Source organism: Falco cherrug, chromosome 5 (genome assembly GCF_023634085.1).
Source record: "Falco cherrug isolate bFalChe1 chromosome 5, bFalChe1.pri, whole genome shotgun sequence".
Classification (NCBI taxonomy): Eukaryota; Metazoa; Chordata; class Aves; order Falconiformes; family Falconidae; genus Falco; species Falco cherrug.
In genome coordinates this window covers 6,235,350-6,261,388 of record NC_073701.1, presented here as the reverse complement: position 1 = coordinate 6,261,388, position 26,039 = coordinate 6,235,350, and the positions used below count along the sequence as shown (strand labels likewise).

Here is a 26,039-nt window from a genome sequence, read left to right as displayed (position 1 = left end):
AGCCGCTGCCAGGGCACAGGCGCTCCACGTCAGCACAGCGCTGCAGCACAAGCTTAACTTGAAGCACTGGCTGGGATATTCTGCTGAACTAATGCTGGGATGTTTTCCTCCATTTAGTAAGTTTTTACAAAAGAAGTTCCCTTCCTTGGATTATTCCATCTAGTCAAAACAAAAATCGTTAAAGAAGCATGTACTTTGCTTTGTCCTCATTTAAGCAACTTTCTGCATTTCGCTCTCTGGAAAAGGAAACTCAGTGTCACTATTCAACCTCAGGAGTAAGCACCTAGCTGCAATGCTACTGGAAAATTTTGGAATCCAAATAAATTCCAAACTTGTATTTTGGCCCAAAATTACAGTGAGCTTGCTCCTGCTTTCGTTATTAACAAAACGCCTACTGCTTTTACCAGGAGCGGCAATTATCCTTCGTGGCTCTTTAATCCTTCAGGAAAGCGTGTGCAGCCTTGGAAGCCGAGGGTAAACGTTTGAATGTGTGTATTACCTTCCTGGAGTCAGTAGGTTGCGGGGATACAAAAAAAAAGGCTGCATGAAAATATAGGACAAAGATCCGTGGGCTTCAAGGGGTTAAACAGCTTCACTAACACGAAGGCTGCAGATGGGACAGTCCTGAACGCAGCAATGAAATGGTACGTGCTTTTCCTTCCTACAGCTCCCGTCTGGAGAGCTAATGTTTTTATTTTACAGTAAGCTGAGAACTGGTGAGCAGACTTGTATATTAGTTATTATTTGACCCTTTTCTACATAAATCTGTTTCTGAAGAAGAAAAAGTCAACAGAAAGAGCCCTACCTCTCAGCTAGCACCATTCAGAAGCTTTTTGCTAACCACAGCTAAATTACAATAATGTTTCTCCTTTCTCATTTATATTTTTTAGTATTTTTAATAATGACAATAAGTCACTATGCACCCAAAATTTTCTGGAAAATAAAACACACCGAACTATTCACGGGTAGATCACTATTTATAGAGTGAAAGAACACAGAGAAACATATTAAATTTACCATAAACAAGGGGGTTCTTACCATGACAGCAACTTTTAATGTAATTCATTTGTCATATAAATTATGTCCTTGGGGATATCCCGTAAAATTAATTAGGTCAGAGAGAGAAGGAAAACAAATAGAAAACTTTGCAAACCTCCAGGAAACAATAGGCTTTAAACATAGCAGTATCAGCAACCTCACTGTGAAGTTCTTCCCTCCTCTTCCTCTATTCTTTCCAGGAGACCAAGATCATCAGATTGAGAATCGTCTTGGCCCACCAAAATCAAGGAAAACACATAGATTCAAATGCACAACTTTTCTGAAATTGAAGATTTTGCAAGTAGCTCTGTCCTTCCAAAATACAAACTCCCTGGAAGAATTCTGAAATGTAATTTAGTAAGACATTCATTGTGTCTATGTGGCTTTTAAACACAAAGCTACAATTGCAAAATCTGGGCATGATACATCCATCACGCAACACAGAAAAGCAAAGGGGAGGAGGGCAGAAGAAAACAATAAGAATTTTAGAGAAATTTTAATACTGGCCAAACTCGTCCTCAGATCAAAACTCTGCAGCTTTGCCTGTTCATGAGCTTCTCTAGAGTTCAGGCAAAAAGGAATTTGCCCATGTACTTTTCCTGTACCACTCTGGCTTTTTTTCGTGCAAGAAAGAAGACTCAGCTTTTTTCCACTCTTCTCAACACAGCTCACCAAATTGGAAGTGTTGATACACATGTACAAAATCCAACACATTTTCTGATCCCGTTCGGAACACAGATCAAATTCTGCTCGTCCTGATGCCTCTGCCACCTTCCAGTGTAGACTTGAGTACAAAGGGGAGAACAGGAAGACAACAAGATGCAGGGGAGTAACGGAGTTGATGGCGCTTGATTATTAACGACATTAACAGACTGCACTAATGGGTTACTCCACAGTAAAAATTTCTTCTGGATCATGTGAGGGCATGAGATCATATTTCTGCCAGCCCTTATATATGTTAATGTTAGCAGCACGGAACAAAAGATAGCAGATAAGGCATGGAACTTGCTGGTAAAAGTCAACACATCAAAATATATTTTAAAAACTGCATCAGAAGAATGAATTTATAATGGATCCATGCTTTGCATTTTGAGGTGACAGAGTTCTCGGTCTGGTAGAAAGTTCCCAAAGCTCAATTTACTACATTGTCAAAATATAGCCTGAGGGGACAATCTGACTTACAGCATCTTTATGACTGGTGATGAAAGAACCTCGCTTGGCTTTTAGTTCCCAAGTTTGGCTCAAGAAAGTGCAGTAGAGAGCAGAACATCTTTTATTTTATGCTGGGAGTTCACAGTGTTCCTCTTCAGCACAGAATTAGGTTTTACTGTATGGAATTCTCACACACAGCTCGCTGATGGCTTAGAATTCACACCTTCAGATTTTGGGGATATACTTCACACATTGTTACTGCTACTAAAGATACAGATTACAGCGTCCTCATGTCATTGTAGCATCTGTAATGGAAATCTTTAGAAGATTTGGGAAAAAACTGTGTCTTTTACCAGGCCACAGCATGTCTTATTCAGCCTTGGAAAGGCTTCAGAGTGCAGTAACCACATTAATTGGACATTATATGGGCAGCCAAGTATAGCTCAGTTACTGTGCAGCTTTTACTGTTCCTTGTCATGTTGTTTCAAAATACTTTTTGCGTTTTAACCAGTCATATATACATATGAAAGCACTGTACAACACTGGACAATGCTACAGATCCACAGGAAATCATTGTTTCACAAACATCAAGCAGTCCGCACAAACATCAATAGCGTGGCCCAAATCTGTTCTGAATTATGCTCATGCAAGTCCATGGAAGTCAACTAGTACCACTAACAGGAAAGAACAGATAAGGGCATGTAAAAATATAAAATATGGGTCTACTGTACAGCTATCCATGGGCCAAAGCCGGCCAGCCTGCCATCACTTACGCTCTCCTCCTTTCCCAGCGTGGCTTTACAGGAAATAAGAAAAATACCTGGGATTTCTAGTTCTCTCATGCACTGGAGGACACATGCCCAAGAACATATGGACTTAAATGTGTCAGCATCCTACATCACTCTTATTTCGAGAATGTTATTAATTTTTGTGGGTGGAGTCCAAAATTTTAATGCCATATTAGCACACGGTGGCTGTGTCTGTAATGCACATGTCACAGGAAGCATATGTTTAGCAGTTCAAGAACAGCATTTTAACTTGATTTCAAGTGATTTTTCTGAATTGTAATACTCTCAAAAGATTAAGTATTGATGTACTAGTGGGGTGTTTTGCAACTTTTATCTTCACGGTTTTATCCGTCCACCTCAATTCTGACCTCCAGGATATTATGCTATTGCAGATACGGCCTCTCCACACACAGCTGTTTCAACAAATCTCATTTTGCTCTATAATGCACAGCATGGGACTTCAGGATTGGTATTTTCAATGCTGAACCAAGTTATATGAGTGATGTGTGCTACTCTAGGCAAAAAGCAAGGCTAGGATCAGAAAGTTATTTGCCCTACTCTACCTAAATGTCAATCCAAAACTTCTCAAATTAATTAGCCTCTTTACCAAACATGCAGGTACAGGCAGATACTGTGGGTATCAGCCATGCAGCCGCTCCAGCTGGATACAGTGAGAAATGTATTGCCAAGGGCTTTTCGGCTATGAATCAACAGGTGGTTTGGCACCAAGATTTCTACCTGTTTGTGGTTTTCAGCTTTGGTTTCAAGACAGAAAATGAGATTATACCTTTCAATGCTGCATCTCAAGCAGGCTGTACGGAGAGCAAGGTTTCATTCCAACCAAATCTCTCTCTCTCTTGCAAAGTTGAGGAAAACTGCCAACCACTGCTGCTCTTGCCGTCAACACGCAACGTAGATGTTAGGGAAAGGCGAAGTAAAGGGAGAGGAGAGAAAGGAAAAGAAAAATATAAGTTTTACATAAACAACAAACTGTATATAATGACTACATCTGAGGACAACAAAATAAAGTGTGCTGCTTCAGTATAAGGAGACAAGTAAAACAAAACCTTGGAACAGCTTAATCTAAGAGGGTTTTTTAGTTTATTGGATATCGAGAGGTTTTGTTTAACTTTAGTTCCAAGAAATACAATACTTTGAAAACATATGATACATTTAGAGAGACAAAAGAAACAAATCTATCATAGCATCAAAATGAACTACACCATTAATCAGAGAGCAGCCGAAGCCCCTCCAACAAACACCCCGCAAAGCAGCAGAAGCACTTAGAACATATGTTCTTGCCTGCAAATAGCCCAGGGTGCAAGAGGCGGGCTTCATTTTTTTGTTTTTAAAGCCTTCTGCATGGGCCTAACTCTGCCTTTGTTGAAGGTAGTGTTAACACACATCAAATGCACTGGGAACCAAATGTGGATAACTGCATACTTTGAAAAATCACACCCAATATGTTCAACTGATGCCTTCATTCTCTGAGGACAAGTATAGGCTATGGAATACTACAAATAATAGAGAGCAGTAGTCTATAAAGTAAGCTCTTCAGAACTAAGGAAGCGTATTTCAATACTTTTTCACAGATAATTGGGGATGGGCATCTTCAAAACAGTAGTCAAGAGTAGGTAAAGACTGTCCAGAGATCCCTACTGTGCAGAAACCTCAATGCTTTTCCATAAAATAAGAGTTCTTCAAAGAAACTCTCAGCAGCCATTAAGAGAATAGCCAGCAAAACTACACTTTTCGGATTAAAGGAAGAAAATGAAAGTCTGTGCCTCTCCACTGACGTAGACGTAATGAGAATGACTTCAACACATCTGCTAGTAATCAAAATGGGTCCACATTCACCAGTGCAATTCTAATGATCAGCGAGAAACTTTGTTTAGCCCCAATAAATGTAAAAACATTTCAGAAAGTTGTATATATATACCGATTTACCTACAGATGATGAGAACTGCATGATTAGGTTGTATTAAATCATCTATACTAACAAAGACTGAGCTGAAGAGAAAATGGAACTACCTTATCATGAAAATGTAAGCACTTGGAGGGGAAGGGCCCCCCAAATGTCCTATTCCTGAGATGGAATAAAAAGACCAGCCTAGTGGGTCTTTTGTCCACATGAGAAGGTGTTTCCACAAAAATGCACTTCTCAGGTAACCAAAACGGAATTTTTCCATCAACTAGCTAGAAAAAGAAGGGATGGGGGGCGGGGGGGCGGTGTGTGTGTGCGGGGAGTAAAGAGCCTTCCAGAATCAGCAGTTAGGAAATAATTGTTTTGACTTCTCTTGGGTAAAATTTATGCCCAAGGAAAATCTTTATTTCAAAAAGAAGAGTTTCCACCATAAAACATCATTCCAATGGAAAATACCTGGCCACGGCTACAAAGGATCGGACCACTGGCCTCAGCCAGGGGAAGGTTAGAGCCAGGGTCAGCGGACCGGGTCTGCCACAGCCCTCTTGCACAATCACGGGCAAAGCGCTTCCACGCTCCGCGATGCCATTTCTCCTCCAGCCTTCCTGCCTAGGTCGGCTGCCCACACGTCAGGGCAGGAACCGTCTCCTGCTGCACGTTGCATGCAGCCCGCTGTAACACACGTGTTTAACGACTTTCAGCACCGCAGGAACAGCAGTGTCTTTCCCTCCTACAGCAGCTAGTTCCCAACACATGGATGAAGAGAAAAACGCAACTCATGGCTGCGGTGCACTGCTAATCAAACGCTATTGTATACCATGGGGATGGGGGGGCAGGGAGGGGGGGGTGCCTTTTCATCACAGAACTAATCAGAGTTTATACACACAAAACCAGACAACTCCGTAGTCCAGTCTTATGATCTGTGTTCCAAGTTGCCAGAAATAAGGCAGGAAAGAAGCCGGGGGGGGAGGGGGGGGAGCATCTCCTGTGTCCATAATGAAAGAAGAGAGATGACTGGACTAAGAGCTGATGAGGTTACAAGGCAACAGCAGTGCCATGAGTTGTTTGGGCTTAAAGCCAGATGTCTTGTATTTCCTTTGATTGTTTCTAAATAATTAATGGTATTAATTTAATCACGTGACCCACCCCCCACCCCCCTTTTAGTATTTGGCTCGGTCTACTAACACTAAAAATAAAGGAGAAAAACGGGACCATCTATAGCATACTGAATATTGATGCTGTGTGTTGGGACTGCAACAACAGCTGATACTCATATCCGTAAGACCATATATCTACAGCACTCACACAGTGTTTGCACAAAGTACGTCAAGTAGTAGCCTTCAAACTCCATCCAAAAACCAGCTCAACTATGGCATATGGACACTGCATGTCTGAAGTAGTAAAATCGAGGGTACAGATCTCTCTCCGCCCACACTAAGATGAACCTGCCACTACTATTTCACGTAACGTTTTCTGGCAAGCTCCCAGTTTTCAGTCATGCTGGTTTGCTTGAAAGAAACACTCAGAGGAGACTCTGCTTGTCTTGCTGTTCGAACAAACAAAATAATCACGCATCTTAAGCTAATGGTCCAAAGCTTAATGAAGATCATAGAAAAGATGTTACCCGTGATGTGAGCATTCCCTCCTGACCTGCCCACATAAGCCACTGCTGTCGACAAAAGGAAATGGATTATGAGGATAATAAGTAACCCTGAGCTCTGGTCTAGACAAACCTTCGCTTGGTACAGTAGCAGTCAGCACACAAAGAAAACAGCAATCACCAGAGGTAAAAATTTCACTTCTCCACAATTTTCTACACCAGGGCACTGGCAGCAACAGCCTGCACCTCTCGTCTCGGGGCTGCAAGTCTCACAGGCACCAAGTAATCTCATGGGAATATTCTGAGCGTTAGGGTTGAGTACTAGGACTGCCCAAATGCAACAGAAGAAATGAAAACTAATGAAGGCACCTCTCTACTCCCTACATGCATATGTACTCAGCAAAAATGTTTGCCCGTGCCTCCTGCATGCTACAGTGACCCTCAGCTCCCCTAGTCAAGTCTCCGGCCCCACCCATCTTATCTACCCTTTTTTCCTACTACAGTTCCACTTTGAACCCTAGGGCACCCAACACCAGATAATATTACATGGGGTAGCTGTGAGGTAATGGAAGGGAGAAAGAAACCTGACAGCCTGGAACAGACCCTCGCTTTGTCTGGCAGTGCCCCAGACTTCTGGAGGTAAGGACAAAGTGATATGAAGCCTTCACAGATGTCAAAAGAAATTTCCAAAAATGTGCACAAAGCTAATCTCATCAAAGAGTACCTGTTAGGAGTCAGAGAGGGCTCGGACAAGTCTTATTTCTTACATTTTATCCATGGCTCCCTATTTGGATGTCCTTCTGCAGCTAGACTCTCCAACCAAGGCTGGCATTAGTGATTCTACAGTTACGATTCTTCAGTCAAGGGAAGTGAATGCTGAAGAGTTCTCCACTGCAAAGCTTGGTCCTAATCTTCAAGGACTTAGCAGTCAAGACCTAGCAATCCTACAGGCATCTTTCTCCACCACTAACTCAGCAGGCCACTTAGGTTTGTAGGAAGAAGTCTGTTTCATCACAGCGAGGTCATCTGGGATGTACACCCGAGCCTTGCAACTGGGGCTGGGGCAGAGCCACAAGCAGCATCGTCCCTGCACGTGGCAGAGAACGTCACCTGGAGGGAGCAGCACGAGCACCAAACCGCAGGCTGAGGCACTGCAGAGCGAGTGGGGGAGTGCTCGGGCTCTCAGAGCTCAGGCCATGGGGCTCTCCTGCAAGAAAGGAGCAGAAGGAATAGCTCACTGACGGTGCTGGGAAGAAAGCACCGCACCCTGTAAGCGCTTCTCTAACAAGGTTACAGGGTTCAATAAGCTCATGGGTTTAATTCTCATGGACATATATAAATTGAGAAAACACTCAATGATATTAGTTAGAGGGTTAGAACTAAGCAGGTTAGAATGAGAAAAGGAAAAGCAACATACAGACAAACTTAAAGTGACTCCTTCCGTCCCTAACAGCTACCTCCAAGGAGCGGCAACACCTACATGAGCAAGGACCACATCAGGAATACCTGATGCCAGAGCAGCCCCCCCCCAGAAGTCACTCACAGAAAATGGGCACTGTGGTTTTGAACTGGAGCGAGACGAAACCGCTTCAAGATAGGAATGATCACATAGAAATGACTAAATTGCTGGTAAGGTAGGAACACTAGAGATAGACAACAATACAGTTGAACAGCGTTTGAGTCGCAGCACTGTAAGAACAGCCCCTGTACTTACCTGTGTCTTTTTTCAGGATTTTTGGGGGTTGTGTTGAGTGAAAAGATGGCATTTTTCCTGTGGCGACAAGGTTCTCTGAAAACGTCTACATGTCAGACTTTGCTAAGAATGTATCTTTTGTTCCTTCTTCTGCTTTATTTCCCTTTAATGATAGCTTTGCAGTGAATCCCATTTGTGAGTTGCTCAAATAAATGCAAAATTTATCTTGTAAGCAATACCCTCCAAAATACTACTACAACTGAAAATAAAAATGTTAAGAGCTAAAAGGCACTGGGTCTTCCCCAGTGCCCTCATCTCCCCAGTGCACTGGACTGCTCGCTATTGTATATGGAGAACCAGGCAGAATACTTGGTATTATAAATCTGTACTGTATTGAAAGATATAGCCAAAGTCCCCAGGGTCCAACATTCTCATTAGAATTACAGTTGTGTAAATAACTGATTTATTTGGCTAGTTGACCAAACTGAAAACACGGAGAAGAAAAAAAAAACCAAAACCAAAACCAAAACCCACCTAGGTGTTTAACAAAATGGGCTAGGTTTTTGTTTGTGTTTGATACATTGAAATTACATTTTACTTTCTTTCAAAACAAAAACAGGAACCTTGTTTAGAAGTATCAAAACAATACCTTTTCTCTTTCCAGAACTTTTCTTTTGAATTTTTTCCTCGTTTATTTATTTTTTGCATAGTTCTGGCTAACCCATATCTGAGGCAAGCAGGTTTTAGCAAATAAAACACTTGACTCAACAGTTTCACCCAGTTCTAAATCTAAGGGCTGAACTGAGTCGACTGGCTGTCAACGAAAAAAGAGCAAGGAGGCAGGGGATCTGCGTTCCCTTCTCGGTTCAGCCCTTGCCTTTGCAACCAAGGTGAGTTATTGTTTCATGTCTTTGAGGTTGTCTCTCTGTCCACACTTTTGTCTCTGGGCTCGTCGGGGTTAGACGCACCTCCTACAGTGTGTCTGTACAGAGCTTGACACAATAGATTGCTCATCTCAACTGGGGCCTATATGATTTAGTATAATATAAATAACTGCTCAACTGCAGTCAAATCTCTTTTTAATGCCAATAGTTTCACTTGCATATATTTAGCGGCCCATCATGGGAACATCAGCTTCTTTTTTAATTAATTACTTATTAATAGAGGTAAAATATGAACGGACGACAAGTCTGGATTTTTCCTGCTTCATCAATTTCAGCGCTCAAAGAAAGCATCTTCCTTACAGCCACCAGAACCAACAGGGACGTGGACTGAAGGAAGCCTGAAACCCAAGATCCCCTCAGCACTTTTGTGCCACTGTTATTTGGGGACAAATCCTCTCATCCCTCCAGGGAAGGAAAGGTAGCTGGATTTAAAGAGCTGCTTAGTGGAAAGCCTTGCAGGCAACCTCCAAATTCTCTGCATGGGGCTTTAGGCACGCGATTGTCACCGGTAGCACAAGTTCAATGTCTGCACTGAGGTGGGAACAGCCCGTGAGGCTGAAGGTCTGCCTGCCTCCGTTTTGGAGACCCCTTGCATCTCGCAACGCTGACTCGCTTAATCAAAAGACAACTTTAGAGCTGTTAGAGAATCAACACAAGTGACACAGAAACGAACGCGACACTATGAACCCCCAACTTCGCTGTGCAGCACTGGGGGCTGGGGGCGGGGAGGTTTCTCAAAGCACACACAGCTGTCACTGACGATAAAGTCAGTCACGTTTTTAAAACACTGGGGACAGAGTTGCAAATGTGCCCCATTATGCCTTGCGATGTACTCCCCGCGTACAAAAGGTGCGTGGGTTACCGTAAGCTTGTGCGTTACTTCGCTGAGAGTGTAAAAGGCAACGCAAAGTACAGGCTGAGAAAGAGCAACCATAAGCGTGTACGGGGTGGTTATTCCTACTGTGCAGGCCTGATCCTGGGTGCTCCAGGCATCCTGGAGTCCCACCGCAGCTTTCTGTCTCCATCCCTGGGGCTGCTGCTCAGCCCTAGGGGACACTGGTGCCGTGCCAGAGACCCAGCGGCTGCGGCTCACCCCCAGCCTCCTGCGCCGGGCCCGCTGGAGCCAGACCGACCGCACTGTGCTGCCCACGGCATCACGCTCTGCCCAAGGGCAGCAAGTGCAGCTGGTCATTCCCCTCCACATATGAGTGCCCCCACGCCACGCTAAAGGAGCAATGACTATAATTACAAATAAATCCTCCTCCCTGTCGATTGTCTGTACTTATTGGCCATTGCTGCCATCTAGCCAGACACATCTCTGATATTCACAGAAGCCTTCAGCCTGTTTGTTCTCCCTTCGCTGCTTGGCCTGACGCAGGGATAAATGCATCCCTTGTTACTCACTGCCTCTGCGGAGACGTTCATAAACTTTCCCAGGGTTTTCCTTTTTTTTCCAACAGGTGACAAAATACTATATAACTGCAGGTGCTCTGGAGACACAAACAGGAAAATGGAGATCATATGCAGCTGTAGTTGGATTACGGGAAAAATTATGATAAAGGCAGAAGATAAGAGAGTGCTAAAAAGAGCAGAGAAATGATTGGGAAGAGGTAGTTAGCTATTTTTGTTTCTGACTTACTCTTGCAAGGTAGCTCTAGCAGAATAATTTTGTCTATTCAGTTATCAGGCCAGATTTCTGCAGGTGTTACCAGGGCAAAGTTGGAAGTTTATTGGGGAAAAAAACCCCAACTTTCTGGACATTATTGGAAAAGGATTAAGAAGTTGTTGACACTAACTGGCACCGAAGGCTGTGCGGGAGGTCACAGCTGAGGGGCACCGGCTGGTGTTACTGGACTTTGAAGAAGGAACAATACGGAAGCGGTTTCATCCAGCTTCTGACTTCAGATTTATTCTTCTCAGAATTCGTTCCCAAAATTCAGTCAGGAAAATGTTCCTAATGAAGGGCTCACTCTGCACCCATGCCTTCATCTCCTTTCAGTACATACGGCATGAAACAGGATGTAAAAAAGAATATTCTATGGAGACTTAGAAATGGAAACATTCAGATGGAGTTTCGTGGCCTGCTTTCTGCCCGCAATTCAGCTCTAAAAAGCCAGTCTAAACTTCCAGACACTGTAGCCATTCACTTCTCCAGACAACGTGGTTTTAGAGCCATAGATCCAGCAACATAGTAAGCAAGAGGTGAAGCACAACGGGTAAAGAGAAAATAAGACTGCACAATAAAAAGACACTGATTGCTGCCTGGCCATAATGTTTCAATCAAATAAAAGGGGGTGGGGGGCTGCGAGGACAGCAGTAAGCGTCTGTGAATCCAAATTTCTTCTACTGCACTTCCTATTCTACCAGGGGAAAGAAGAAAAAGATGCATTTTGCTTCCCTGATTTTTTTTTTTTCCACTGAAAAGGGAGGTTTCACGGGTAATCTAGAGTAATATTCAGCTGTGAATCCAATTTATGCAGTGGGATAGGATTAGAAAAGGAACAGAAGGTCTGGATTCTGAACCTGCTCTAACGGTTTTGATTTGAATACAACCCAAGTCTTGAGATGGCTTGTTTTCCACTTCTGGTTTGGAGCTGGTTGAAATACTGCCACAGTAGCACTTCCTGTAAATTTTTTTGTCCAAGATTCTCATTATTTGGAACTAAACTCTAAAGATTTTGGCACCGTGAAATCCAAACAAAACTCTGTTCCTGACTCAACTGGCCCAGGAGTCAACCCAAGCTTAATCTGGTTCTGGGTCCAAATCCAGCTTCAGCCCATTTCCATTGTTATATAGATTATGCCATAATACCACCTCTAGCCTCAGGATTTATGATGCCTCCTTGCAGGATGCATATTTGTGTGTAAATACATAAATCACATCAGATAAACAAAGAAGACATGCCAGAAAACAGGAGGGGAGGGAAGAGGAGAGATACCTACCAAGCAGTTTGTCTCTAAAGTGTTGCCAGTTGTGAAAGGACTTGACGTGCTAATATCCGCTCATTCAGACTCTTACAGACATGCTAAGAGCGTGACGGCTGGCAGGCAGTGCATTTAAGTGCTGTTACTGAGGCCCCCAAATATTGACAGAGTGCCAGACTCTGAGAAACTATTGATGTATGCAGCCGGCCGCTGCTCCAGACACCTCTCAGACAGAGTCTTTAAATGTCACAGATTAATGAATTTTCATGAAACGGAGAATGAGAGAAAGAATTAAAAAAAAAAAAAAATATCCCACAGCATCAACATGAAAGCATCTTTTATCCCTACACAAAATTCTGCCCTCAAGCCTCAAGATTCCTAATAGATTATAACAGATTGTAAATCGGCAGGAGATAACGGGGTGGAGGAGGTTAGACCCTCTAGATCATGCAGAGCATCCTCAAACAAAGCCAATACGTGAGATGTTCCTTTCTACAAAATGTGAGGGTCAAGGGCCACCCAGATCTCAGTTTCATTTTAACCAAACCCACGAGTTCCAAAGCTTAAGGGGTAGAATCAGTTAAATGTTTTTTATCTGAGGTACAAACAGGGCCAAACTGCAAAGTTCAGCTGTTGACCCTAACTTTAGAGTCATTCAGACAGACAGCTGTACTTGGACCCTCTCTTAGGATCTGATGTTGCATTTGATCTTATCCAAGAAATTGCCCAAGTTATGATATAACATTTTTATGGCATCAGATAAACCAAGTATGCTGATTATTTCTCTTTTTTCATTTGTATCAGTGAACTCAAATATGTATGCAAGAACTTCAAATATCATTAAAATGTAATAATGCAAAATGCAGTTGGAGCGTAAATGACAAATCTATGCATAAGACATCACTTAAAGAGGAAGGAAGTGAAGGGATGATGCAGATGATGTGTGCAGAGGTAAAAATGGGCCATTTAAACCCAACTGTGTTAAAAACATGGCTTCAGCGAGCCCCTCTGCACACAGCCACTTGGAAGCAGGGCTCCATGAGCCGCTTGCTCCCTTGTTCCCAGAGGAACAGTCGCTGATTCCTGCAAGGTTCAACCGCCCCCCCGCCCTCGGCTTGTCCTGCAGGATTTCTCGTCAATGCAATGACACCGCGTGGAGTGAGCACCAACAAGCCCAGCTCCCGGCCAGCTGCCCCTTCCCCCTCGAAAGCACAGCTGACAGGGAAAGGGAAGCTGCTGCCACCACAATGGCCAGGCCTGTCACAGGAAAAGCTGGAGAAGCTAAGAGCATCCCGACAAGCAAAGGGAGCGCTGTACAAAAAGCCAAGCAGCAACACCCTGTGGTTCTCCACTTTGTTGGAGTCCAGAGGAGGCTACAAAGATGATCAGAGGGCTGGAGCACCTCTCCTGTGAAGACAGGCTGAGAGAGTTGGGGTGGTTCAGCCTGGGGAAGAGAAGGCTCCATCCCTGGGGACCTTATAGTGGTCTTCCAGTACCTAACAGGGGCCTATGAGAAAGCTGGAGAGGGGCTTTTTAGTAGGGCCTGTAGCAACAAAACAAGGGGTTCCAAACTAAAAGAGGGCAGATTTAGATTAGATATTGGGAAGAAATCGTTTACTGTGAGGGTGGTGAGGCACTGGAACAGACGACCCAGAGAAGCTGTGGATGCCCCATCCCTGGAAGTGGGCCAGGTCAGATGGGTCTTGGAGCAACCTGGTCTAGTGGAAAGTGTCCCTGCCCACGGCAGGGGGGTTGGAACCAGGTAATCTTTAAGGTCCCTTCCAGCCCAAACCATTCTGTGATTCTATGATTTTTGCTGGAGAAAAGTCAATAACCTTCACTAAAAACTGTTCCCCTAAGTCCTCTCTGTCTCTGGCCACAGGAGGCTTTGCTGACCACAGCAGCTGTAAAATCTCACTGTAGTAACAGGGACCAGCACCAGCAGTGTTCAAGAGGAGCTCGTTTTCACATCATCTTGTCAGTCAGCTTATTTGTGACCACCTTTGCCAAAGGGAAAAAAAAAATAATTCCCCCAAAACAAAGCTACCTTTTGTGACTGTGAAGCCGAGTGGGAACAGGTGCAAGTGCTCTGACGGTAACCTCCAGCCCTGAAGACATAGAAGTCTTTCGGTTTTGAAAGCCAACACACTTCCGTAGGTTGGCACATGCAGCAATCAACTGTATCATGGACTATCGCCATCAGCCATTCGTGTTACGCACTCTTGTCACCACCCAGTGCCTGTCATCCCTACCAGCTCACATCCCACGACCACCAGAGTTGCAGCAGGGTCTCCAACACCAGTATCCTTTACCCGTAGCTCTACAAACTACCTGGACGAAGTAGCAAGCAGCCATCCTCTGCCGACAGCCAGAGAGAAGACAGAGCACACATGCGTGTGAGAGTGGATGACACAAACAACTGATTAAGTGCATGAGAAGGCAAAATGTCAAAGCCTTTCTATTCTGAGAACAATCTCTAATCCAAGCAAAGAAAAAAAAATCGATATAGATTTTCACACAGGGAACTGTTTTACACATCATTGCAAACTTACTTTAAAACACTCAGTACTTTTTCTTCAGGACTTTTAAAGAACCTGTCTGATGTTCCTGCCCCTTCTGGCTTGCTATTTCCCCTAACACGTCCCTTTTCCTTTCTCCTTTCTTCCTCTCTCCCTCTTTTTGAAAAATAGTAACTGAGGAGCTATCACAGACCACTAACCCAGCCATTCATTCAACCCAGTAGCACATCTTCAGCAAAGGCCAGCACTGGGCATACTGAAGGAAGATGTAAAACCCCTCAGTATTCCCCTTCTACAGAAGCCTTTTCCTATAACTCAGCAGAGATCAGCTTCAGTCTGAAGACTGAAGTGGAGCGCAGGGTGGGATGACCCCTGGAGGCACAGAGAAGCCCATGTGCCCAAGCTATGAAGTTGCCCCTCACAAGGGTCGATTACCCCGACTCTGCAATACCAACATGACGACGTCTCTTTGGGTCACTTCATGTCCCGACTACATGCCAGTGGACAGCAGGCTCGTCCCAGAGCCCACCTGACACATCCCTCCCCAGGAGTGGGGTGTGTATTCCCAGGCAACGCAAACACCGTCTCCTCCAAGACCACCTCACACGGCGGCCAGTTACACAACTTTCCTAGGAGATTTGTCTCTTTTCTGGAGGAACAGAAAAAGGAAGCTAAAATTTCTAAAATGCAGCAAAACTCTAAGTGAGCGCACTGGGAAGGGAGCAAGCTGGGCAATCTTCTAACTCACTGCAAGGCTAGGACACTTTCTCCCCCCCAGCCCCCCAGTGAGACCTTGGCGTTTTTGCTAAAGGAAAGGATTGGGTTACAAGACACAACAGTTTTATGACTTCTCTGAAGTTATGCGATAGCCTTGTCTCCTCATCTTCTTTTGCAAATAGTGAAGTCTTGTCCCTGTCCTCTTTGCCTGCTAACATTACAACAGCCATTTCACTTCCATAAATTCTGCATCATCCCCAAGACTGTGATAACAGAGTTGGGCAAAAATCTGGAAGAACTGGAAGTACACAAAATTTATCGTAGAACAGAATAAAATAAAATAGAATATACACACAAAATAGTAATTGCAAGGGAACAAACAGGAACAAAGCTGTTACAGAATTGAAATTATTAGATCTGTAAGGGACCTTGAAGGTTTCAGAGTTCAATCTTCTTCACCTGATTTAGGATAGTATCAAAGGCCATCTCCATTGTCTCATCCAGTCTCTTTGTCATTGTACACTTTCCATCAATGAACTAATTTGTTGTAGTCATTTCTGATTACTGTTGTCTACCTTCCATCTTTTTCTTTCCTTTCCTCCGTGTGCATGTGTGTGCACACATCACAGATCACAACCAGTTTGCACACCCCGCTGCTTGTTAAAAGTCCCACCTCGTCTGCTGACTTACTGCACTCTTAATCAAAAGGGCAGGAGGAAACCGCCGGGATTCATTCTTCCCCTTCTCTCCTTCTCTCCCCCTTTTTTTTTTTTTCAAATGGCACGAATGTCAAACTTTCTAAAAGGATGTTTGGCATAGCTGAGTTCAGTCATGTAACGTACAAAGTCGGTATGATCAAAAGGTTGCAGGGCTGCCCACTGCTAAAGAAGAGGGGAAAAAAGGAAACGGGGATCTCTTCTGAAGTGTGAAAGAATGCGTGAGCCAACTGTTGCCACTGGAAACACCATGTCTATTAGCAGCAGCGGTGGGTCTGAAACACGAAAACCTAGGTCCGGATTCAGCTTCTCTGAAATTCAGGGCTGTTCTGATCTGATTTTCCACTCATGAAGAAAAAGAGATAGACATAGCTATGGAACTAAAGACTTTTGTTCTCTGTGCTTTGCAGCGTTATTTGGAAAATGACTGTATCTATGTGGAAATAATAGCAGTTGTTTTTGTAGTCAAAGTTGCTGAAACTAATCAGACAGAACGCAGATTCATGCATCAAAAAAAACCCGGTCTCTCTGGTGTTTTTACACCACTAGCTCTCGCCACAGTATCTTCACTCTTATTCCACCCACCGCTGAAAAGGAGGACAAATTATTCCTCCTTTCTACATAACTAAGATTGTTATGGTTTCGTGTGGCAACTGGTTTGCAATTGTAGGGTGCTTCACGACTGCTAAGCTGCACATCTGCATCTTCCTCTACATTTCTGATGCAATGCTTTTGATTTTATTCAGCTGCCTTATTTGCTCCACTTTGCTGAGTCCTTGTGAAAATGTTCACGTCTCCTTACCCGACATCAGCATTCGAGAACACCTCAGCTATGCCACCTTGTTATGCTCTTGCGAAACACCTGCACTCACAGTGGCCTGAAAACTCTTAGTCAGGATACTCGGCATGAAGAATCTCTCCATGAGCTGAGACGGAGCTTTCCTGCCAGAAGATAACCCCAAAAACGTAGGTGGAAAAACTCATCGTCAATATCCATTTAATAGAAAAATCTTAATTATAGATAGCTTTCAGTCCCAGAACAGTAGATGGGAACTTGAGATTAATTCCCCCTATGACAAAGTATGTGAACAATAACCAGAATTTGTAATCAATACCCAGAGGAGAAAGCATCCAAATTGTAACAGGGATTTGGGATTCATTCCCAGAGGGCGTAATATATGATTTGGAACAGGTAGACTGGGATTAATTTTTGATTATGAAATATTTGAACAGCAATTTTAAACTTCTAATGAAGAGAGGATGTGGACACCACAATTAATAGGATTTCTAAGTCTCTCCATCATATTTCAAGGCACCGATGACAGATGACAAACAGCTGTTCGGGTCACACACACAAGTTGATGTGGGAGTGCCACCTAAAGAAAAGCGCACTAGGATGGGGCTCTGGAGAAAGGTAGGCAAAGACCATAGCTGCGCTCTCCCCATTTCTAATAGAACTTGCTTATTGCAAATTCTGTATTGGAAGTAATTACTCTGTGTTTGCTGACTTTACACAGATAATTGTAAGTCAGGCAACATTGGTATGACAACACAGCTTTTCTCTTGCACAGGGAAAAAATATAAAGGTGTTCAAAGGAGAAATAATTCTCACTCTGAAGGAAAATTTCAAAATAGGAGCGCGCAAGGCAAAATATATAGAACTCATCGCGTCCTGAGGGAAGAATACAACCCAAGTTTCTGAAGTTCCTTAGAATATAATAAAACAGCTAATTATTTGCCTAGGATAAAGATAACAAGTGAGCTGTGAATCTTACCTTTTCCTGTTAGTTTCTACAAAATAATTTTATGTTTTCCTCACAGGCCAATGAGTAATTTTAATGATTATGAGCTGCATCTGTAGCCACGTAAGACGAGGCAAATTTTCTCTATCTGCGTATTTCACCATTTATGAGCTAATGGAGCAAACTGATGTTTCAGTATGCAGGTTGATCATCACAGGGGTCAGAAAACCTGGCCTCCATGTCCAGTGTTCGGTATTGCTCAGCTGGGTGGACGCAGTATCCAGAAGGAAAACGTCTTGCCCTGAAGCAGGACCAAAAGCCTGTTTCAGCTCAACAAACACTTATCTTTTCAACCTTATATTTTAAAAGATGCTCTGAATTTATGAAATAGAATATTTACCTGATTTTATGCCTGCTGTGTAAAACTTTTGGGTTCTTCCTTGAAAAGAGACAAGCCAGCTGGGGTTCCCTGTGGGGGCACCTCTCTCCCCTTAAGCCCTCAGACCCACATCTACCCAAGGATCAATTCCTAAGCCTCCAAAATTATATATAAGTATGCTGTCTCTGCCAGACCCTATTAATCATAAACTTCTTCTCGTTTCATTTCAGCATTAAACTCATCTTGTTCAAATCTCTAATTTTCCACACTGACAGAGGAGTTCTCTATACATCATTCAGCTCTATTTCCTTGATACGTTCAGAATTACAAAATTCATTCAAGCCCATCTGATCTCTTCTCACTAAACCTTCTGCCTTCCACTGACTGACAGAGAAGAATTAGCCTTCCTCCTGTCAAGTATACGTCTTTTCCCCACAAAAGTACGTGAAAACACATCCAAATACAGCCAATGACTCAGCTTGCCCTTGTACTTGTGTCTTTGCTCTACAGAGCAGTCAATTTTATGGAGCAGCAAGTCCCATTGATATAATATCAGACATCCTACTAATATTTCTAAAGTAAAAACAGCTGCAGCATTCCCCACCCGGCAGGGTACCACATGCTGGAAGCAGCAATATGGATGAAGTGGTACCATCGACGCCCCTCGTTCCAGTGGAGGCAGGAAGTCTCAGGATGAAGTCATGCTATGGAGCGACACTGCTGTGCCTAATACATCACAGGTCATTTTAAGTCATTAAAAAGTAAAAATTGCCAACCACAATTATCCTCAGTGATCCTATCTAATATTAAACTCAGATGCAGATCTCAGGGCTGGGAAGAAAGAGTGCGTTCGATATTCTCTGTTCTTTCCCTGCCGCAGCAGCGTCATCCATCTCATTTCTAACCCTGTGCCACAGCTTCTCTCCAGTTTTACAAAGACACTGCAGCCCTATGCCAGCAAAACAAACAATGGTACGGCTGTAGCAAACAGGAAAGGGGAACAAAAAAGCATCCAAGCCTCTCCCTGTGTTTTTTTGGCGAGGCAGGTGTTCAGCAGGAACGATAACGCCTCTCCCAGCAGATAGGTGCCACGAGAAGTTTGGTGCTTCACAGCTGGGAGCAGCCCCTTTCCTCACCTAGGGCCCGGTATCAGTGCTCTAAGAGGCTCTGGCTCCCAAGCAGAAAGCTTTTGTCCCCACAACATGACTCGGGGACTTGCAGAACCCTCCAGACCCACATCCACCATCCAGGCTACACCGGCTCTTCTGGTGAGTTAATCAAAGCAGCTAATGCAGGGGACTGAGTCAGACAGAGCCCATCGGGGCAGAGCGTTAGGTAAGTCACTTCGCCAATTCCTGCCTCAGTATCCCCGAGTGTGATGCAGTTTTTGGCACCTCCAAGTTAAGAGGTCTGTAGCTTTAGAAGCACGGTATGTTAGACAGACAGATTGATATTTCATTTTAAAGAACAATCTCTATTCTATGATACTTTTGCTGATTTGAAAGAAAACAGACTCTGTTGCAGTATTTTTTGACTAAAAACCTGTAGATGAAATTAAGTTACAGTCTTTTAAAACCAGAATCTGGAAGGGTGTCCCATTGTAATATTTTCAAAGAGAAGTTGTGCATGCAGTATGTATGTGCATATGGTGTTTATGAATTGTTTTTTAACTTTAGATATTTTATTCATTTTTCCACATGGTACAAGTAGAACACACATCTTTGTTGGACAGACACCAATACAGTAACATAGCTTTAGATAGCTTTAGATTTCAGGCACTCAAGACGCAGTGGGACAAAAGGCTACCCTATCTTCATGCCAGGACATCACGTCCTGAAATTAGGACGCATGCCATCAGGCAGTCAATATCTCACCGGAGACATTGAGCCCTTGATAAATTCAGTTATACTAAATGAAGGAAACTGTAACCATTTCCAGTTATTCCATTGAGCGATAAGGACCATGAGAACACTGTGTTTGGCATACACCGTCCTATTTTGATTTCACTGCATTGTGGGATCTGCTGTTACCCACAGTTTGTGGACTTTATTTTTTTCCCCTCGCAGTACGCACGCCGCCAGCATCATAACTTCTGTCATAGCAAGGTTCAGAAGTCCATAAAGCAGAGGGAAGTGGGTAAGGAACAGCACAAAAGGACCTGGCTAGAGCATTTTAGGAGAGCAGCAGAAAGAGCAGAGATGCTCCCAGTCCCTGCATGCCGAGGCCCACAGTCAGCCACACGGAGTTCAAAACTCGCTTCTCCTATTTATGCTGTGTGCATGCGTGTAAGCTGCTCTCACAGATCCATGAAGAATACTGAAAGCATCTTCTCCAGGATAACTGTCTATCCAGACTCAGAAGTGTAGTTTATTGCTCAAAGCCAGATGAAATACAAGCGTGAACAGCTTACCTTCAGAGCAGAAAAGTCTGCCCTGCTACTGCAGGCTGCCATGTCTAATAACTATATAAACCTTGTTTATTTAATTTCAAAGCTGCTGTTTCATTTAAGCTGTACCACGGTCTCAGGAATCACAGGATGGTGGCATTTAAGAAGGAGAGGCAACGATTTAATTGATTTTCCAGGAAAAAGCTAGGTCCAAAAGCAAAATAAAAGTTTCCTTTATATAGAATGGAAATAAGTCATAATATAACTGGGTGCTTTTTAAAATTTAACATGGTGAACGAGCATTCTGTGAAATGAAATGTAAGAAGGGACAAACTGGCTCAGAGAAAATAAATAAATATTAATTCTGTTCCCGCTGGTAACGTAACACCTATCTTGCACCCCAAGGTCTCGGAAGCACAGAGTACAAACAACACTTTTCCTGCTATCTGGCAAAAAACTAAGAGAAGGGAAAAAAAAGATTAACATATATGTGAATTTGACATGCTTTGGTTTTCAGACAGCCGAATTAAAATGCCTGCACCGGGTATCTACAGCGCACAAACCCAACAATTCTTGTCCATTGTCCTACTGAAAGTCTCTTCCTGCGCCTGGCTGAAATGTGAGGTTCCTTGACAAGCTCTAATGAGCGGTTAACCTCACTTCCCTGATAAAAAGCAAATGCTCCCTGACTTCACTCTTCTTGAAACAAGCCCATACTGATGAAATATATGCACTTCTATCAATGTGACTGCTTTGTGCATTACTTAAATGTTAAAATAAAAAGGGGGATTTTTTTTTTTTTTTTTTTTTTTTTTTTTGCTTAGGTGCATCAAGCTGCACCGCAGGGAAGTTTGGCACTGCCCTCCCAGGCACGGAGCTGGGACACCGCCAAGCCCTCTGCCCGCACCCGTCCCCTCTCCCAGCAGTGGGGCAGCCGTGGGGCTGCAAGGAGCAATTTCAGCGAGGCACGGTATAAATAGGAGATGTGCTGTAGCCTTGTAGATGATCACAGGTGGCACAGTGCATTTATCTTCACATGCGCCAGGGTGGATATCTACAGCGTACGAGCGGGAAAGGTCAGGTATGTCAGCTATGATGGCAACAAACAGCCTCACTAGCAAGCACGGGTGTATTCACCTTTCACTGCTCACAGCTGGTGGACGCCTCCGAGCTGGAGCAGAGCAGCATCCCCGGAGCACCGGCCACCTCCGGGCATGGTCCCACCTTGGTCTGTGGCTCCCGCTGCTTCCCCTGCCTGTCGGGAAGTCGCCACCGCTGGCGAGGGTGGCGGATAACGCTGGTATTTTGGAACCGCTCTCTTCTGAAGCCACTGAAGAGATTTATTATTTATAGGCATAGGGATGAAAACATGAAGTACGTATGTGGGGGCCCGTGGGGGGAGGGCTGGTTACTGCCAGGCAGTAATTTCAGTCTGAAGTTCCTATGACTTAAATAGCCACTTGAGCTCTGCTCTTGCAGTTTATGATGTCAATAGAACCCCTAAATGAAATTACAGCCTTCTGATACGCAGCGGGGTAGGTTTTCTTCACCGTGTAATATACGCGGCCGGGAGAAATTGCACTATATGCAGAGTTTCACTAAAGCAGAGTTTATCATAAGAATGTTCCTGCTAAAATATGATTAGGCTTCTTGTTTGCTGGATAACACATCTAATGAATCAGGGTATGCATGATAGCCATGTTTTGTGAATGCAGACATATACCCTGAGGTGAACTGGGCACTCCACTGCCTCAAAGCACCAGCTATTTAATTTCCACCGTAATTTGCACCTGCTTTGTTTTGCCAGCAGCCCAGACCCATGCTAGCTCTGGAACTCGCCTCGGTTCCAGGAACTAGAAGCATGCACGGAGGAAGAAAACAAACAAGGCAGCAAAGGGGGGGGATCTATGTGCTATATTTGCAGGCTTTTTTTTTAAGCGTGCCTGAGCCTGGCTAAATCGGATCAAGTTTTCCTTTCCAGCAGCCCTGTGAGGGCAGGAAAAAAATATTTCCATTTTACAGGTGGGTAAGTGAGACATAGATAGAGGAAAAGATCACACAGCAATGGATCTGGGATACAGATTCAGGTCTCCTAAAGCCAATTTCTTTTCCCTCCGTTCTTGTTATACACCCACCCCCTTTTCCCAGCCCGGGATAGGAAGAAAAATCCTTCATTTTACCGTTTGTGCACCTTGCTACTTCTTTATCCTTGAGCTGAGACCATGACTTAATTGTTCCAATGTTCCATGTCACAACACACTCTGCAACTGGTAATTAGTGATCTCTGGTTAGCGGTAGCTTTACCTCAGTAACTTGCAGATCTCTGTTACTTTCATAGCTTTCCCTGTCACGTGACTTAATTCAAAATCAACTTTCACTTTCTTTTCTGATTTACAGGAAGGGAATCAGTGCTGTTTCAATGCTGTGACCCTGGAAAACAAGCTGTTGTTCAACTTCTGAAAAAGACAGGCTTAGAACATAACGTAAGAAAAAACATTTAGAATACCTTAAAATGAGCAACATGCTGAAAACAAATCAGTTGCTTTTAGGTACTTTTACTACAAAACTTATCTCTGTATATAGCTTAAGTTCCTGTACTTCTGAAGTGTTCCAGTACTTCTGAATCTCTCTGTACCTTTATCATTACATCCTTTTCTGTGCTTTGTTCTTGTCTGATGCAGTTAACAGTCACAGAACAAGCAGCATATCACATCAAACAAAATAACTGTTGTGCAGAAAACAATCGTTTTCATTCTACTACATAAATATCTATATATCTATATATATTCTCTTCCCCAAAAGTATCAACTGGTGGATTGAACAGGAGCAAAAGACTACCATTTGCTCTCTGCTCCTGTCAGACAAGAGATGATACTTTTCTCTCTTTATCTATGGTTAAAAGAGAGAGGGTTAATTTGGCAGTGCATGTGAAGCACTGTTAGATTACTAGTTGGAAGGCGTGCTGTAACTAAAATGGCTACTGCTAGAAGCAAACAGCGCATCTATAAAGGAACAACCTTTATGTATTTATTTCCACTTCTTAAAGTACCTATGGTAAACTGTTACACAGTAGACAAAGAAGTACTGCTAATGAGACAATTTATCATCTTACCATCCCAAAGTGTTTAAATAGAGGGTTAAAATATGATGTTAAATTGCCCATTTTCACCCTAATGATTTTAGACCATGGACAAGCCATTATAACCTTGGACTACAGTCAATAAGCAGCTTACACCGCGACAAGAAAGACTGCTGATTTTCTCCACATTGCTGTACATAAATACCAGCAAAGACAAGTTCCCTTTCTACCACAGAGACTTGCAGAATAAATATATTAATTAAATAATTTAAACACCGAGAGGTTTAGAGCAACACAGAGACTCTTAACGGAAGAGATTAAACATTGTTTTGCCTTCTCAGTGAAAGTTGCCAGAGTGACAGCCCTTGACTTCACTATAACCAGAGAACAAGTGTTACACAGGCAGAAGTTTGAAGTTTCAGACATTTAGCGCCGCGCTTTGAGAACTTTCCATTTCAGAAGTACTTATGTCTTTCAGACTTACACTGCCTGGAGGGAGAAAGTAAATCAGAGATAAGCTTCAAAGATCAGACCCAAAAGTGTGTGTGGGCGTTCAGTATAGCCCATTTAGAAAAAAGAAAAAAAAAATCCATTATGTTTCTATCTGTGATGTGAACTGCCTGAAAGTTTGGGATGTTCTGATCTCTCAGCTGCTTTGAGTACACTGCAGAAAGGTGATGCAACAGCCAAGTCAGGATCTTAACACCAATTTAGCCAAAAGCTGGGACCATTTGGATTGGGGCTTTGATGTACGTAAAGGTTATTTCTCTGTGTATGTAAGGCTCTTTACTGAAGGGATCAGCCAACTTAATTGCGGGTTTTGTTAAGGGCTGGTGATTTAGTTTAGGTTCAGAGAGGGGTTCCACTGCACCAGGGAACGAGGAGAAAGAGCTAACCCTCGCTGCTCAGTGCTGAAAAAGGTCTGCGGTCAACTTACGGTTTTGTGTGTGAAAAAAGAGGAGTTCACAGTTCTTTATGGTTCTAACGCAAAGCCAGATCAAACTCGGAGGTTTTGTCTATCTTCCACTTGAAGCTTTCAGGCTCAGTCAAACTTCAGACTGAAACTGAAGCAGGGGGAGGGACTGAAAACCCCACATGGATCGCAACCAAAGAAAATATTTGCAAAAATTGCCAAGCGGTAAAACCACCAAACCTTGCATGACTTTACTTATTGGTTGTAAGAAGCAGCAAGTACTTTAATTTCGGTTGGATGTGATTCGATACTGAGCTCCGTTCTGAAGTCAATGTCAAGGCCTCCAAGAACTTCAGTGCAAGATCATTCAGCGGCAGCCTTTACAGGAACTGTTCTCGTGAGTGATGCTGGGCACGAAACCAGGGAAAAGGTGACCAGCCTCCACTGTATGTCCCAGGTGACCAGTGGCATTTGGCGAGGGGCTGTCCCCCTGGGGGTCAGAGAGGCATGCTTGTCACTACACCTGCTGGATGAATGCAACTCAAAGGCAAGACATGGGTGAGCAGAATGCTTCCTAGTTAATATCCCCTGTGAGTTACATTGGTGCCATTAAACATCGCGTTCTTTCGCCGGCCATATGTTTCAAAGAACAGGATAATACCTCAAAATACAAATATTTTGACTGCTACCCTTTGTTTCTTATATGGCTGCTTTGTTAAAAGTAGAAAATGTTAGTCAAGAAATAATTCATTTCTTCAAGTCAAATAATACGGGAGGTGACGAAGGATGAATGGAGCAGTCCATGCATGGCCCTGGCCGCCTTTAGCTCTACAGAAGTCAAAGATGAACACAAGCCGTACATTGAGCAGGGCAGGAGAGGACAAAAGGAGACCCTGCGCAATCTGGGCCTGGAACCAGAGATGCACCTCCTACTCCTTTTTCGTTCACTGGCTTTCCCATGCAGCTACGAGCAAATCACTGCACCTTTCTACGCCCTGGCTTGCCTATCCAACGGCTGGAAATAACTGCGCAAGTGCCTTGATGCTAGCTGAGACACCTGATTCTTTAGCATCCAACACTTTGTATACAAAGTTCTCCAAAGTACATTCCCCCCCGCCCCATTCCCCGTTCCCCACACAGACACAAAGAGAAGCAAAAGAGTTAAAAAAAAATAAAAATAAAAAAATAAAATCCAACCCTTCCTTCCCCCTCAAATGGACCAGCAGCCTCTAAACCAACTAGTTCTTCCTATTCCCAGAGGTGGCTTCCACAGAAGCATTTTCTTTTACTATGCATCCACTGTAGAGTTTCTTTTCTGCTTGGCTGGGCAATCAGGTATTCAGAGCATAATGTAAATGCTCAGAACACAGAGGCATGAAAACTTGCCAGACAGAACTCCAAGCGACGGATTAACATTTCCCCCCCTCCCCGCGCTCCCCCGGCCGCTGCCCCCCCCCCCGCCTGCTGCGGCTGCCGAGCCCGACCCCCGCTGGTGGCCCTCAGCTCGGCAACCCCTGCTCCAAG

At 43.7% G+C, this 26,039-nt stretch overlaps 1 protein-coding gene across 7 annotated transcripts in view; it reads right to left on the bottom strand.

Annotated features, from left to right (window-relative positions):
- Positions 1–26,039, bottom strand: part of ZBTB20 (zinc finger and BTB domain containing 20) — a 519,668-nt gene that overhangs the window by 190,941 nt on the left and 302,688 nt on the right. For 6 of the 7 annotated variants that reach the window (XM_055712470.1, XM_055712467.1, XM_055712471.1 and 3 more), the window contains one exon: positions 3,766–3,866. The exons of the other annotated variant lie outside the window; for it this stretch is intronic. The gene's annotated coding sequence lies outside the window, so the exon portion shown is untranslated. The remainder of the gene's footprint in view (positions 1–3,765; positions 3,867–26,039) is intronic. 7 annotated transcript variants of the gene reach the window in all.